The following is a 15,245-nucleotide window of genomic DNA, read 5'->3' on the forward strand; positions in this document are numbered from 1 at the left end:
CATTAATCCAAAATAACACAAGAATAACAGGAAGTTTAGTGTAAAGGGGGAATTCAAGAACTGCTCAATGTTGGAAATGGCCTAATGTTAATATTTATTCACTAATCTTTTCCATGCGGATTTTCTCACTGACCACAATTACATGATGTTGAGATGGGCATTGAGGGATATATAAGAATTAGCAGAAATTTGGCAAGGTGGCATTTCAGTCTTTGATGTTTCAGATATGAGAGGTTACGTCACCGTGTAAGCACCAAAGATAGTCACTTTGTAGACAGAGTAGCAGGGATGAGGTGGGAAAGTCAGCAAAATAAGCAAATAAAAAAACTGTATATCATACCAAGTATTCAGAATGAATCCCGAGGATGATGGGGATTTACTGGAAGGTTTCAGGCAGGGATGTGACCCAAACTGATTCTTGCATTAGAAAAATACACTCTAGAGGCAACGGGGAAGATGCTGCCACCAGAATCAAGTCAGCAACAAGGAGATTCTTTAAAAAGTATTTCCATTGCCATGGCAGGAAATAATAAAACTCTAAACTAGAACTGCAGCAGTGGGGATATGGAGAACACCTTGAGAGGTATTTGAAAGGAAGAATTGATGGGCCTTGATTCTACCATAGAGAAACATAAAGCATTATAAATAATCTTTGGTTAAAATTAAGACTCAATGCCTTCAGAAATAGCTGACATTTGCAAGTTTCTTGGATAAGACAGATTTTTGCACTTAAAAACATTCATTTAGAAAAATGATCAAGAAAGTAGTCTCTTCTTCTTCTTTAGATGTCTGTTGATATGTGTGATGAAGTTTGAGAGAACCAAAATAATTCCTTCTGGCTTTTTTTTTTGTAGTTTGTGCTCTTTAAACTGGATCCAGATCTAACAATTTCAGGCTGTTATGTAAGAAGGAAAGCATAAAAGTGTTTTGCCAAAGCCACCCAAACTATACATCTTTTGGGAGATCTACCACTAAGTGGGCAAGAGAAAGAAAATCGGAGAGAAATGCTTTTAAGAAGATGAGAGACAAAAAGGAGATCAAACACTTTGCATTGAGGTTAGTGCTGTCAGCTCCTTCAAATACTTGACTTGCATTATAAAGATCTGCAGTACAGACTTGAAGGCAGAACTGGGTTCTAAATTTGGAACCCTAGCGGGAAATTATTATAGTTCTGTGATTAATTTATGCAAAAGTGGAATCATACCAAATCATGGCATGGGATGGAAACTGAGTCCTTCATCAGCCTTCAGTTTGCCAGTCAGCAGAGCCTTCCTCTGTGGACCAGGGTCAGATATCACGAAGATGGTCACAGAGACGGTGCCTGGGAATCAGTTCTCTTCTTCGGCTGGTATGTGGTTTCCTGCCCTTTATTTAATGTTTCCAAGGTGATGTTTCCAAATGAATCAGACACAATTTCCTGAGCCTGAATATGAACAAAATCGAAGCCGTCCTAGTGACTCTATCTAGTAGCCTTAAACACATAATCTTGATCTTGTCTCATTGTATTAAACCAGTGTCTGTGATTAGCAACTTGAGAACGTTGTTCCATTTTGGCTGTCCTTTGAATCCTGGTGTAAATCTATCATTAGAGCTCATAGATTTCGGGCTTTTGATGCAGGGATGAGAACACACAAAAGCTCTAGCAACTACTGGAAAAGTGAAACGATGGCTCCCGGCCATGGTTCTTTTGTGTTTCTGCCATGGTAATGTGTTCCACATTGATCTTTCAGTTCTTAGGGCTCTGGGGCTATTTGCAACACTCTAGAAAGAACGTTTTGCTTCCCAACTAGTTATCAGAGTTTTATATTGTGTGCATGTACCCTGTACAATCTTCTATGTTTATGCAGCACAAAAATATCTTAAGTAGTTCTTTGGAACATTTTCTTTTGTGAGCCTTTCAAATTTTATGTTCTCTCTCTGTGCTTTTCCATTTCTCATTATAGGGATTTTCTTTTAACCTGTTGAAAGATTTTAGTATTTGGTCTCTTGAAAAACACATCAATGGAATTTTACTGAACAGTACCATTATAATTAGATAGCCATAAGAACTTTGTTAGATAAGCTACCAAATACCCTTTTGAAATAAGATGGTATTATTATTATTATAATAGTGTTTCTATGAGCACATAAATAAAGGTAAAGGGGCCACATTAGTGCCTATTACCACACATACAGTATTTGCCCAGATGGTCTGGACTCCAGCAACCTGGTCCGGTCTCTGAGACATGTTGGCAAGTCTGCAATGGTGATGGCAGGAGCCTTTTTCAACCCCCCTTCCTCCCTCTTCCTTTCCTTCACTTTCAATCTCCTCCCTTACCTTCTGCCAGATTCTTGAATATTCCATTCAGTTTGGGACACTAAACAGTGAGGATACTGGCAGCACTCACTTCATTGCTAACACTCTCCATTGCTAATTTGAAAAGCTTTCTGTAACACCTTAGCACTGCTTTACAGCCACCAACCACATTTATAGAATATTACCTGTATGGGAACTTGCTAGAGAATCTCTGATTCCTTTAAATCATGACTAATTCTGCTCTCAACAATTCAATGAAAAAGTAAGCTAATAAATACTGTATCTCTGCCAGACCCTGTGTTAACTAGATGTAGAAAGATAAGATGAAAAAATGAAACTCTTCATCTTGACTTATCTCAACAAATATATATATGTACACACACATCCACTATCTGGATGATGAAGTCTCAAGTTTGTGGGATTGGAAGCATAAATGAGCAAGTATTCACAGCCCGACATTCCTCATCTGACCCCTAAGGGAGAAGCAGCATTGCCTCTTAGAATACATGGTAGAAAGACCAAGCTTGAGAAGCCAGGAAGACCTAAACCATCTTAGAATGTCCACATTAGAAGAAAGACAGTACACTTTGGAGAGAAGCAAATTGATCCAGGCATGTGGAAGCAGTTTATCAGTGTAAACTGAATTTGGTGGAAGATTTCTTGGGAAATTTGGGGACAGAGAGAGGAGTTTGCCAGGCAGTCCATGGTGGCACCCTGGAGAAAATGATGAATAAAAAAGGATTTTTAAGATTTGTTGCAGTGCATCATCAACATAACTCTCCAGCTGTCAAGTTTAAGGGGCAGCAGTAGAGATTTAAATTGTTTTCAATGTCATGTTGGAGGTAGGATTTTATGCACTCTGATGCAGTACTCTTCTTACTGGTCATGGGGTAGTACAGTTTTATGGGATTTGTCCTTGCTTCTTCATTGCCTTTGAATCGTGTCCTACTTATTTTGAGATCTCTTTAGATATTTCATATAAGTTGTAAACTGTTCAAGTGAAATATCCCCTCTCTTTCTTTTCTACTTCCTAATACAGTCTCAGGCACATTTTAATAATCCATAATGTCCTGCCATTCCTTGTTTGTTTTTCTTTTTTAGATGGTGGCTCTATCTTACTTTTCCTTTTGAGAATGACCCTCACTTCCACTCCATAATCCTCTTGCTGGAAATACAAATCGAGAGGCCTTGCCACAACTGCTTCTTCCACCATTACAATCAAGAGCAGGCTCATTGCCTACACAGGGCTCATCAGACACTGTTTTTCTGGAAATTTGGATCTTGAGCAGAAGAAGTACATGACGCAAGGAGAGATTTTGAGTAGAGCTGAAATATGTCAAAGGTAGCAACTTGGTATAAAAGCCCTTGTGTTCTTTCTCTCTGATCTCTGAGATGCCCTCATTCATTCTCCTTTAGTCGTGTGAGTTCCCTTCTGGTTTAGGTTGTCCAGAAATTGTTTTGGAGCTACTTTCACTTTGAAGCTGGGATTTCCATATTAATCCTCACAAAAACTCTATGTGGTAGAGTGTATAAATCTAATTTTAAAGATGAAGAAATCTGATGTTCTTAAAAGTTTATTTTCATCAAGATCACCAGTTAGTAAATAATAGAATTCTAAAAACACATACTGTTTCTAAAGATGATCATTGAATTAAAACTCACAAATATAAATTATATCATATTGCAAAGCTCAAATTTAAGTGAGGAATTTTGTTTTGTTTGTTTAATAAATATCTCCCCTTTTTCTCCCCTATACTTCTTGATAAAGATTTTTATAAAAGATTAATTAACATCTCTTAGCATAGTTTTTAGTTTGTCAATGGGTCACATTTTATTTCTCTAAATATTGTTCTTTCTAGAAGTTAAAATGCTTGAACTTAAAAGAGAAAGACAAGATGACTCATGTATTGCTCAATATCATTTTTTGTTTACTTTCTTTTTCTGCAGGGAAGGGGGTTATGACTCAACTTTCCTACTTGTCCCTAGTGTTTACAAGCTCATCTCATTCCAAACTGACTTTCCTCAAATAGTGCCTATTTATCACCTCCTATTCAAGAATTTTCAATGTGTTTCTTTTTCTTCTAAACCTTCTTGCCTGGCATTCAAGTCCTTCTATATTAAAGTCCATTTTCCATGATAAAGCATACTCTTTATGCCATTAACAGACCCTGTCCTCTGCTTTCCTTGCCCCCTACCTGCCATCTTGAACACCATGTTCAGTCTCTCAACCATTGCTTTTCATTTTTGCTAAGTCTTTTCATTTCATTTGAAAGTCTCTTTCATTACTCTTCTTGTTGCATTAAAGCTTTCAGCAATTAAACCATTCTTTACAGAGCTCTTTCTTTCTTGAACTTTAATTGTATTCCTCATCATCATAATTTATTTATCAACTTTTCTCTAACTGCATTAATCTTGTTTCTTCAAGGACTGTGCCATAATGCAATATTTTCCATGGCAAACTGATGTAGAAATAGATAATAGACCCTTAGTCATTGATCATTTTTATATAGGACTAGGCAACCAACTGTAATGATGGTATGAAATGAATGAATTTCACCTCCTTAATTTGACAAGAATAAAGGGTATATAATGCTAAAATCTAAAACTTGCTTTTGAAAAGTTTTTAGATTTAATAAAATGATTAAACAAGAGAATTCTCATGCACAGTTTACAGACCCCTGAACTCTCTGATGCTTATAACATCTTCATGACAACTGAGAGTTGTAGTGAGTAACTCAGTTTTGTCATCTAGAAAACAAAACTCAAGGAAGTTGCTTAATTTTCTCCATATTAAATAGCTGATGTAGAGCTGGAATCCACATGCAAATTTGTCTCCTAGTAACTATGTGCTCTTTCTTCTATTTGTGGTAGGCAGAATATTGGCCTTCCAAAAATGTCCCCATCTTAATTCTCTGCACCTGTTACGTTACAAAGGGACAAAAGGGAATTAAAGTAGCATATGGAAATATAATTGATAATCAACTGACCTTAATATAGGGATATTTTCCTGGATTATCCAGATGGGTCCAATGCAATCACTAGAGTCCTTAAATTTGGAAGAGGGAGGTAGAAGAATCAGTATCAGAGTAATGCCATGTGAGAAACAATCAAAGAGCCTTTAATGGCTTTGAAGATAAAAGGGACCATAAGCCAAGGCCTGTGAACAACCTGAAGAAGCTGAAAAAGACAAGAAATTGGCCTCCAGAAAGGAATGCAGCCAGGCTAGTACCTGATCTTAGCTCAGTGAAGCCCATTTAGGGCTTTCGATCTCCAGAATGATTTATATCTAACACAGTGGGTGAAGATATTTACGTATGTGTGGATGAATTATCTGAATTGTACAGTAATTGCATAGTTCAGGCTTGTGTCTCATGCAAGTAAAAATAGGCATACATTAGTTTTAAGATTTCTTAGCATATTCCAAGCTATACCAGTGACCGTAAGTCATTTAATTCTTTAATTCAGTAAATACCAATTGAATGCTCACTATTTGCCAAGCACTATCGTAGGCACATAGGATACATTGGATAATCATTCTGCTTTTTTCAGAAATTTTCATTTCTTGATAATTAAAAAAGTAGTGTGGCTTAAACCACACAATATGTTATTGTGCCACCCCTAAATTTCTTTCTTTTAGTTAAACTGAATGCCTGACCTACTGATTAGGAGCCTGAGTTGGAGAGGCAGACAAAATTGACTCTTGAAGACCATCGCTTACTAGTTGGCACATTGGGCAAGATGCTAAAACTAAGCTTCAATTTTCTTTGTAACAGGGAAACAATATTTACTCCAAAGTGTTACTGGAGGTTTTAAATGCAATTAATATATTATGCGTATAGCATATGCCACTGTGTGTATTATACATCAATTATTCAATAATGATCATCAGTGCTATTATACTTGCTATTGTTATTCGTCTGATACTACATGCCCTAGAAATGAAAGGCAGATACATCCCTGCTAAGACACAGAAACAAGTCAGTCATGATTTTGCCTTAATGATTTGTAACTTATCTATACGTACAGTTATAAAATCTCAATTGATCTTGAATGGGCCTTACTGGGTTGTTTGGTTTGCCTCTAAATTTTATCAGCCCGATCACCCCATTTACTGAAAGGAGTATCTGCCTATAAGTGGGGAGGAAGGAAAAGGGTGCACATCTCAAGAGATGCTCATCAGGAAAGCTGTTTCCACATATTCCAAAGACTTCATCAGAGAAATACCTAGCCTAGCTCAGGTTAAGACCAATATTCACAGATCTGGGTACAGATTCACTAGTTTTGAAGCCATCCCAGCAGCATAGAACAAATTTTGGGTATCTAGGTTCCTTTTTACAGTTTAAAAAAAAAAGTTCCAGAAATTTAGGGAGTATGCTCTGGAATATCATTTTTCTAAGCAATTAGAAAGAGAAAATTTAATTATCTGATCCCTCAGTAAGTTCAGAATGTCTATGCAACTATACATCTATCTATGTATCAATCTGTCTGACTATATATCTATCTAATCTACCTACTATCTGTATATATCTCTCCTGATAACATTTATCTATCTCTATGATATGGTCCCTACTGATTTCCAAATCGTATTTTTTTGTGATATTGAAATAAGCCAGCTTTGTTTCTGTACAAATTATTTAGCAAATAATTATTAGAAATGGTTCACTCTCTTTGGCAAGTTTAAGCAGACTTTTTTTCTTAACATTTTAAAAATTAGCCACAGTAATTTAAACATATTTATCATCCTTTGGCTGGGAATACCGTTCCCCATGGGGAACCAACAGATAGCCTCTAATGTTTATCTGATCAATAAACAATTAAATTGGGATCTGAAAGTCAACAAAGATAGCCAAAAATCTATGAGTAGGTTGCTCTGCCTTGGAACCAGCCATTTAGCTTTGACGCACACACTTTCCAGCTGAAAGCAGGAACTTTGCACAAAAGCCACACACTGTGCTGATCTGAGAAGCTCTGAGCTGAAGTCCCAGTTGACAGCACACCTGCAGTGGCTCAGCCTTTCAGCACTCCTCATGACACTAACCAGATAGGGGAACGGACGAGAGATGAGCTTCTAGTCTCATGAGTATACCTCCACCTTAACAGCGTGCAAATGATTTAACACAAATCCATCCAGCATTTTGGAGCAAATTACTTCCATCTCCCACACTTGGCAAAATAAGATAAAAATTGATATAAGAAAAAAGGAGAGAAAGGGCATTACCTTAGCTAGAAGTTTCAGTGCAAAATTTAAATCCTTCTTAAGTATAAAGTATTTCTTAAACAGCTGTCAATATTTTATTCTGGTTCATTGACTATTTTAATAAATTGAAAGTTTCTATATATCATGGATTTCCAGTTTTCAAATTATGCTACTTCAATAAAACACAGTTCTCAGAAAAGCATCCTCTGAAAGTAAAGCTTGCAGGAATCCAAATATGATGGATTTGTTCATGCATTCCAAAATGATGGAAATAAGGGTGTTTCTCCCCATTTTACCTAACACCCCATGAAAATGATGAGAATTAAGATGTTTCTTCCCCCTGTTCTTCATCCTTAGAATAAGGAAAGAATAAGATGGAAAGTGGAGGAGACAAATGTCATTTGCCTGATAAACAGGATGCAAGTCAATCTGATATTTTTACGGGGAGGATGGAAAGAGGGAGAGGAGGTTGTGCCAAAAAGAAATTTGCTTGTTTGCCCCTAAGGAATCCAAGAAAGTCTCAGGAATTAGAAACCAAAGAAATTACTGAGCTCAGAAATGGAGCTTGTGATGGTGCAAACACAGATTGTGTAGTGAAAGTGTACTAAAGCAGACTCCTGTGCCATGCAGCCAGAGAATTCTCACGCACTCTCCCCCCCACCCCCACATACACAAAATCAGAGGATTAGGTTCTAGAACAGTGTTTCCAAAACTGTGGTCTCCAGACCCCAGATTTGGGAACCTGTTAGGAAGGCATATTCTCCAGACTCCCCACTTCCCCAGAATTACTAAATCAGAAAATCTTGGGGTGAGGCTCACTCATCCGAGTATTAGCAAGCCTTCCAGGTGCATGTTAAAGGCTGAGAATCACCACTTAAGGGAAACTGACTCAGGGAGGCTCTGGCCCCAAGAGCCCAGGCACAGGGCTGTTAAGTTCAATATTGAAAACAAAGGATTTAAATGAAAGTACTTAATTAACCCCAGCTCCAGTAAAGCAGTAGCCATACTTACATCCTTCATATAGAAATCTGGAAGATCCCTTTCTGATAAAACTAATTACCCCAAAGGAAAAATATTCAATAAAAAAAGCCATTGCATCCAATTAGTTTTTAAGTGCCCCATTTTAGATGTAAATGGATAATCTATGATGACCAGTCTCTATCAAAAACACCAAACAAATAAACAGAAAAATTAGATAGTCAAGGGAAGCAGATTATGTAGGGGCCCAAAGAAAACATCAAAGAATATCTAAGCTGTGATCCTCAAAGAAGAAAAGTGAAAATGCTGCTTCCATGAAGTAAGAAAAGCACAGCATACAAAACAAACCACTGTAGAACAAGAATACTTTCAATTTAAAAATGTGGTAATATGATAGTTGAAGCTAGTAATTCAACCAAAAGTGGTAGAACATTAAACATAGAAATTTCTCTGAAGTAGAACAAAAAGAAAGTAAACAATTGGGAAAAAAATTAGAATATCCATCCATGAGGTTCAACAACCAACAAACAGGGGTTCAAATGAAGGAAAAGTAAAGGCTGTAGGGAGGGGAAATAATTTGAAAGCAATAAGTTAGAAAATTTCTTGAAGCTGAAAGGCCTAATTCTCTAACTGAGCATATAGACTAGGAAATGAGAAAGCTTTAAACAAAGGTGCATTGTCATAAAAATAAAGAAAAGATCCTACAAGTATCCAGGGAGGAAAAACTTGGTCACTGACATAGACTATGGAATCCAAATGGTATCAGCCTTCTAAAGAGCAACACTGAAAAATAGAATATAATGAAATAATACCCACAAAATTCCTAATGAATTGAATTTTAATTTAAATATTCTTGCCAATAAACTAACCAGGCAAGGGTAGAAAAATGGCCATTTCAAATGTGCAAAGGGTCAAAAATTTTCCTTCCATGCAAACTTTCTCTGGAAGCTACTGGAGAATTTACCTGAATAAAATGGGGAGAATTATCCATGAAAGAGGAAGACATGCAGCCCAGGAAACAGTGATCTCAACCCAGGAGAGTGGTCAAGTTGATTCCCAGGGTAACATAGAATGGAAGTCCCAGAGTGTGCTGTGTAGCAGGTCTAAATTAAACCATTTCATTTTAGGGCATATGTTCCAAGGGCAGAAATAAAGATTCATTTGTCCAAGACAGATTCCCTGCAGGCTGGTGTCCTTGAGACAAAGGTAACATCCTACAGAACAGGACTATATGGGTTACTAAACCCACTCCGCAAAAATTGGTTATGGCTAATTACTAAAGTAATCAATCCCGGTAGACTGCAGACATGCAGATCGGGGCTGAAAGCAACTGGTCTACCTTGCCCTGTAACTACAATCACAAGGCTTGGACTCTCTTGCCTGATCAAAGCAGGGGAGGGGCTGGTTGTTCCCCTAAACATGTTTCTTCTCAGCACTAAAGCTCAAGCCCATTTCCCTGTCTGTGAGTCTGACATCTGGCCCTGATAGACCCTAGTGTATTGTGCCAGAAGGCCATTGACAACAGGGGAGCCTCACTTGTTCCTCTCTTGTTTCTATCTGTTTTCTCCCAATAAATCCAGTCATAGACCTGATGTGTGTTTCACCTTTTCATTACTTGCTCAACAGTAGGATTGCAGGAATCATATCTCCAAGAAACACACAAAAAAAGAACATATCAGTAGTGAAAAAATGTAAAAATCGCTTTATAGATAAAGAAGGAAGATTTTGTCAGATTTTCAAAGACAGTTAAGATAATGAAAAAAGCGATTTTTAATTCCATTCACAATAAAAGATGTAATCATATTACTACACTTAACATTGAACAATATTTACTAAATCATAAGAGATGAAAATATTCTATATGTATTTTAGTGTAATACTGAGCAAGAAAGACATGATGTAAGCATGTCATCAAAAATTCTCATTGATGATAATAAAAAGATTATTAAAACCTAAAGTGATAAATCAAGAAATAGTCATTTATCAAAATTATTTAGGAATAAGGAAGAAAATACTTAAATACCAGGAAAAATAATTGAAAGAGTTCAAAGACAGCTAAGTAACATAGGTGAGGGGACAAGAAATGCAACTTGAATCAAAAATGTTTGGCACTATTTGATTAAAAAACTTTTTTGCATGTGATACTTAAAGAAATAAAGCATTTAAAACATGAATGTATAAAATTTTCCAAATCTAACACACCACAGCCTAAGTGGTAGATGCTAAATGTGTTGCTGTAGAGACCTTGGAAACAATCAGACTCCATCAAATTGTAATCTGGTATATTAGTTATCTATTGCTGCATAAGGAAATACATCAGTGTCTAGTAGAATAAAACAAAAACATGCATTTATTCATGTATTATGTGTTTATTTATGCATTTATTGTGCATCTATGCACATATTATGCAATTTGGACAGTTGATTGAATCTTTGCCAATTTCAGTTGAACAGCATCAGTTGTAAAGGCGCAAGTAGGAATACTGTAAAAAAGGAGATGCGAATTAAGCTCTTGGCATTATGTTCTTAGCAGAGTGCTGGTGCAAAGTAAGCGCTCATTACGTTAGGCACCCTGCAGCACACACACACACACACAATTTTGTTGCTGTGTCAGTCTATCATTTTGTCATTAAGCAATCTGTTCAAAAAATAGTTTTGACCTCCTACTATGTGCCAACTTTATCTTAAGTATTGACAGTACAAAAATGACTTTTTGAAGTCACTGACTAATGGGGAACACAGATAGGTAAACAGAGAACTGCAAATATTTTTAAAAGAGTCTTAACTATTTTGAACATATTTTAATCATGAATTGGGGCATGTGGTATGAAAAGAGATGTTTCTCTAATTTATGATGTTATTTGTACAAAAACTTACACAACAGGTAAATATATGTATTTATTGAATTAAATTTATTGATAAAAACATGGTTCCATGAATTTGTAACTCTCATAGTAAATTAAGTTGCTAGATTTCTCAAACAAAAGTACAGAATACTCAATTAAATTTGAATTTCAGATAAAACCTGAGTAATTTTTTAGTAGACATAGATATTGCACAATTTGGGAGGCATACTTACACTAAAAATATTTCTCGTGGAACGTACCAGCAAATTCGGATTTATGGGTTTATTTACAATGTATTTTGGATGTTGCATGAAAAGAACACCTGAGAAAGAGTGTTTTGTGCATTATGGTCCAATACAGAATTGGTTGCAGGTAGATTACAGTTAGGTTAATGCAATCAGAGATCAGTGATCTGAATCGGCAAATTATTTCTAAGGCTCATTTAACTATAAACCAATAAATGTGCAGAAGAGCAGTCTTTAGTTTTCTCTAACGCATGAGGCAAATGAACAGAAAGATCTAGGCATTAAGTAACAGAGTGAATTGCAGCTCTGGGCATGAGGATTATTTGGATCTTCTTCCAAGATCTGTCTCTACTTTCGTCTGTAGCCTCAGACAAATCATATGAATTACCAGACTCGGTTTCTCCATATGAAAAATAAATGATAATTGTTGCCTCATAAAGTTGAGCCAGGTCATGTATATTAAGTGACAAAATTGAAAAAGAAAAAAAAAAAAAAAGATGGCATGTCAAAATGCGGCCGGATGGACTTTGAAACCAAACATAGTCAGATTGTCTCTCTTGTAATCAGAAATACTCCAGACTCAGGAAACTGCCCTATGTCTCTGCATAAATTGAAGCAGTGAAAAATTTCAGCACATAGTAATTTTCTGGATTTACTACATGACAGAACATCAGGTGGCTGGCTAATAATGCCAGGCACAGAAAATGAATAAAAATCTTCCTGTAGGTCTGTACATCACTGAAATGATTCTGCTGCCCCATCACAATTTTGTGAAGTCTTCCAAGCCGGGAAAACTGAAAGTCTTAGTGTGGTCACTGACAATCTGACAACCACCTAAGATGCAGTACAAAGTTATTCCCATATTCCAGACTCATGGAAAAAGGAACCAGAAAATTTCCATGAGAAAGGAGATACGGACAGCAGGCCTCATCTTATTTGGGGTTTTGTAGTTGCTCTTGAATCAGCCGCAACATTTAATTTCTACAACAAGCAGACAGAGAATGAGGCGGTCCTAAGAGATTGTGTCTGCGGTAAATCCTCAATAAGGATCAAAAATGGCTACTAGATGAATAATAAAATAAAGACAAAACATACTACTAATAATGAGGGGGTAAAGGGTATGGGACATTTTGGGTTTTCTTTTTATTTATTTATTTTTTGGAGTAATGAAAATGTTCTAAAATTGATTGTAGTGATGAATGCATGACTATTTGATGATACAGTGAGTCATTGATTGTATACTTTGGATGGGTTATATAGTATGTGAGTATATCTCAGAAAAATTGCATTGAAAGATTAAATATGTATATAATATGAATTAGATATTTCTTCTCTTTGGGATTTGCACATTATAGAATTTCATGACAATGACTGTGACATTTCTTCTGTTGTGGCTTTTCTCTTCCTAGATATCAAGCGCAACAAGTCTGTTTATCTTACAAATCAGAAGAAGCCTAGGTAGATGGAGCTGTGAAAATAAAAAACAGACCTACATCTGTAAGAAACACCTTATTTACTCTATGAAATCACAAGAGAGATGAAAATCATTCTTCTCTCATGCTGCTCCTTGACAGCACTGCCAACCATCTTTTTCTTGTTCTCTGGAAAAAGCATGTGCACTTATAGACCTGTGATTTAATAAAAATAGAATCTTTAAAAAAAAAAATGGTTACTGTGTCACCCAGCCTTTTAACCTTTGGTTATGTGAAATTCACCAGTAACTGTGCCCTTTGCAAAGGCACATTTCTCCAATTACTGGTATGCATCCACATGAAAGTGGGTGGTGGGGGATAAATACTGCAATAGCTGATGCAAAATGAATACAGGTAGTGGGGAGAGAGAGATTGGGATGATAAGCTTTTGAGCCTTCTTCGCCCTTCTGTTTCAGTCTTTTTCTCCTGGGTTCTGGATAAGAATGAAGAGGTAAACAGGATGGTTAGCTTTACTCACTTTAAAAGTTCTGGAAAGTTACTGCCTCAGAAAACACTAGAGAGAGGAGGTTGGAAGGAAGGAGAAGTAGAATGGGAACCAGCATTGCAGAGAGACTTGGGGAAGTTTGGCAAGGGTGAGATCAGAAAGTAGGGACAGTTGCAGAGGATATCTGGAATGAACTTTCCATGGAGATAGGGGAAGACAACTGTAAGATGTTTTGCTCTGTCATGCAGTGCATTACTCATATGCCATTTTTCAAGAGATGGCAGTAATTATTTAAACTGCATTTCAATTCTTTTTGGATGTTAGATGGATGTTTATCTTAGATGTGACACTGGCTTCTACATAGCTAAGTTTATACTGGTTACCATATAAATGAATAGATGCCACATAGCTTTTCAAAAGAGGGACAAGTAACACAGATAATGAAACCAAATAAAAAAGTATCACAAATAGCAAAATGGCAGAAATTTAAGCTTATTAACAAAGTAATTTATAACTATAATAATCACTGGGTCAGATCCAGTAAAATCCAAGTAGAAAAGAGCTGGTAAGGAATTTACATACATTTAAACTACTTGAGTATCCAAGTTCTGTTGAAGTATTTGTTCATCTTCCTTCCTTTGGAAAAAACCTTAAAGCACAACTATTTTAAAACTTCCCTGTTTATTCTTCTTTGAATGTTCCCCCTGGATTTATAGACCAAAGCCCAAGTTCCTAGCATGGTATTTCAAGTCTACCACAATCTGGCCCCCATTTCTCTTTTCAGACTTTTTTCCTATTGCATCTGCTCAGATCCATATTTGATAGATAGACTTCTTTTCCAATTCATTATTTTGTTTTTACCACATTTCTTCTTATAACTTCCTTCCCTAAGGAAATAGGCATAAAATCTGGGCTCCTCTACTTCCTTGCTGGGGGCCTTGGACATATCATTGAATATCTCAAGAGCTCCTTGGTAAAACAAGGCCAATTGATAATGTCTATAACATAGGCTTTCAGTGAGAATATAATAAGATAATGCATGTAAGGGACTTGGCACAGGGTATGACATATGATAGGTACTCAATAAATGTTAGGAATAATGTTATTCTATCCTTTATTAAAATAATATGCATCTCTTCATTCAGTTACATGAAATGCTCCACAATGTATACCTTACCCCCAGTTGAAATTGTTATTTTGATTCTCTAGAGCCCATAGTGTTTTGCATTTAACTGTTTATACATTTTCTGCTCATACTTGATATATGATAGGTTGGGGTATGTTTGTTTTCCCCATTAAAATTGCAAACAGTTTCTGGGTGGATGACACCATGTTCATCATAACACATCAACTGTTTAATAAATATATATTGAGCCTGGCACTGTGGTAGCCACCAGAAAAGAAAGTTCTATTAAAGCTTTCCCTTGTCCCCATGAAGCTTCTAGTGGGCGGGCCATGGTGGCTCAGCAGGGAGAGTTCTCACCTGCCATGCCAGAGACCCGGGTTTGAATCCCGGTGCCTGCCCATGCAAAAAAAAAACAAGAAGCTTCTAGCTTAATGAAGAAATGCATCCCTGTTCATAAAGCATCCTCCATAAATGTTTACTTAACCATATTGTATTGATTTTTCCAGTGTTTAATTTTTTAAATGAATGCTGTGATTCCAAAGCAGGTCTCTGCCTCAGTTGGATTTCCCAAGAAGCAGAGCCTGAGATGGGGATTTGTGTGCAAATGATTTATTGTGGGACTGCTCTCAAGATAAACCTAT

This window comes from Tamandua tetradactyla, chromosome 6 (assembly GCF_023851605.1).
Source record: "Tamandua tetradactyla isolate mTamTet1 chromosome 6, mTamTet1.pri, whole genome shotgun sequence".
NCBI lineage: Eukaryota > Metazoa > Chordata > Mammalia > Pilosa > Myrmecophagidae > Tamandua > Tamandua tetradactyla.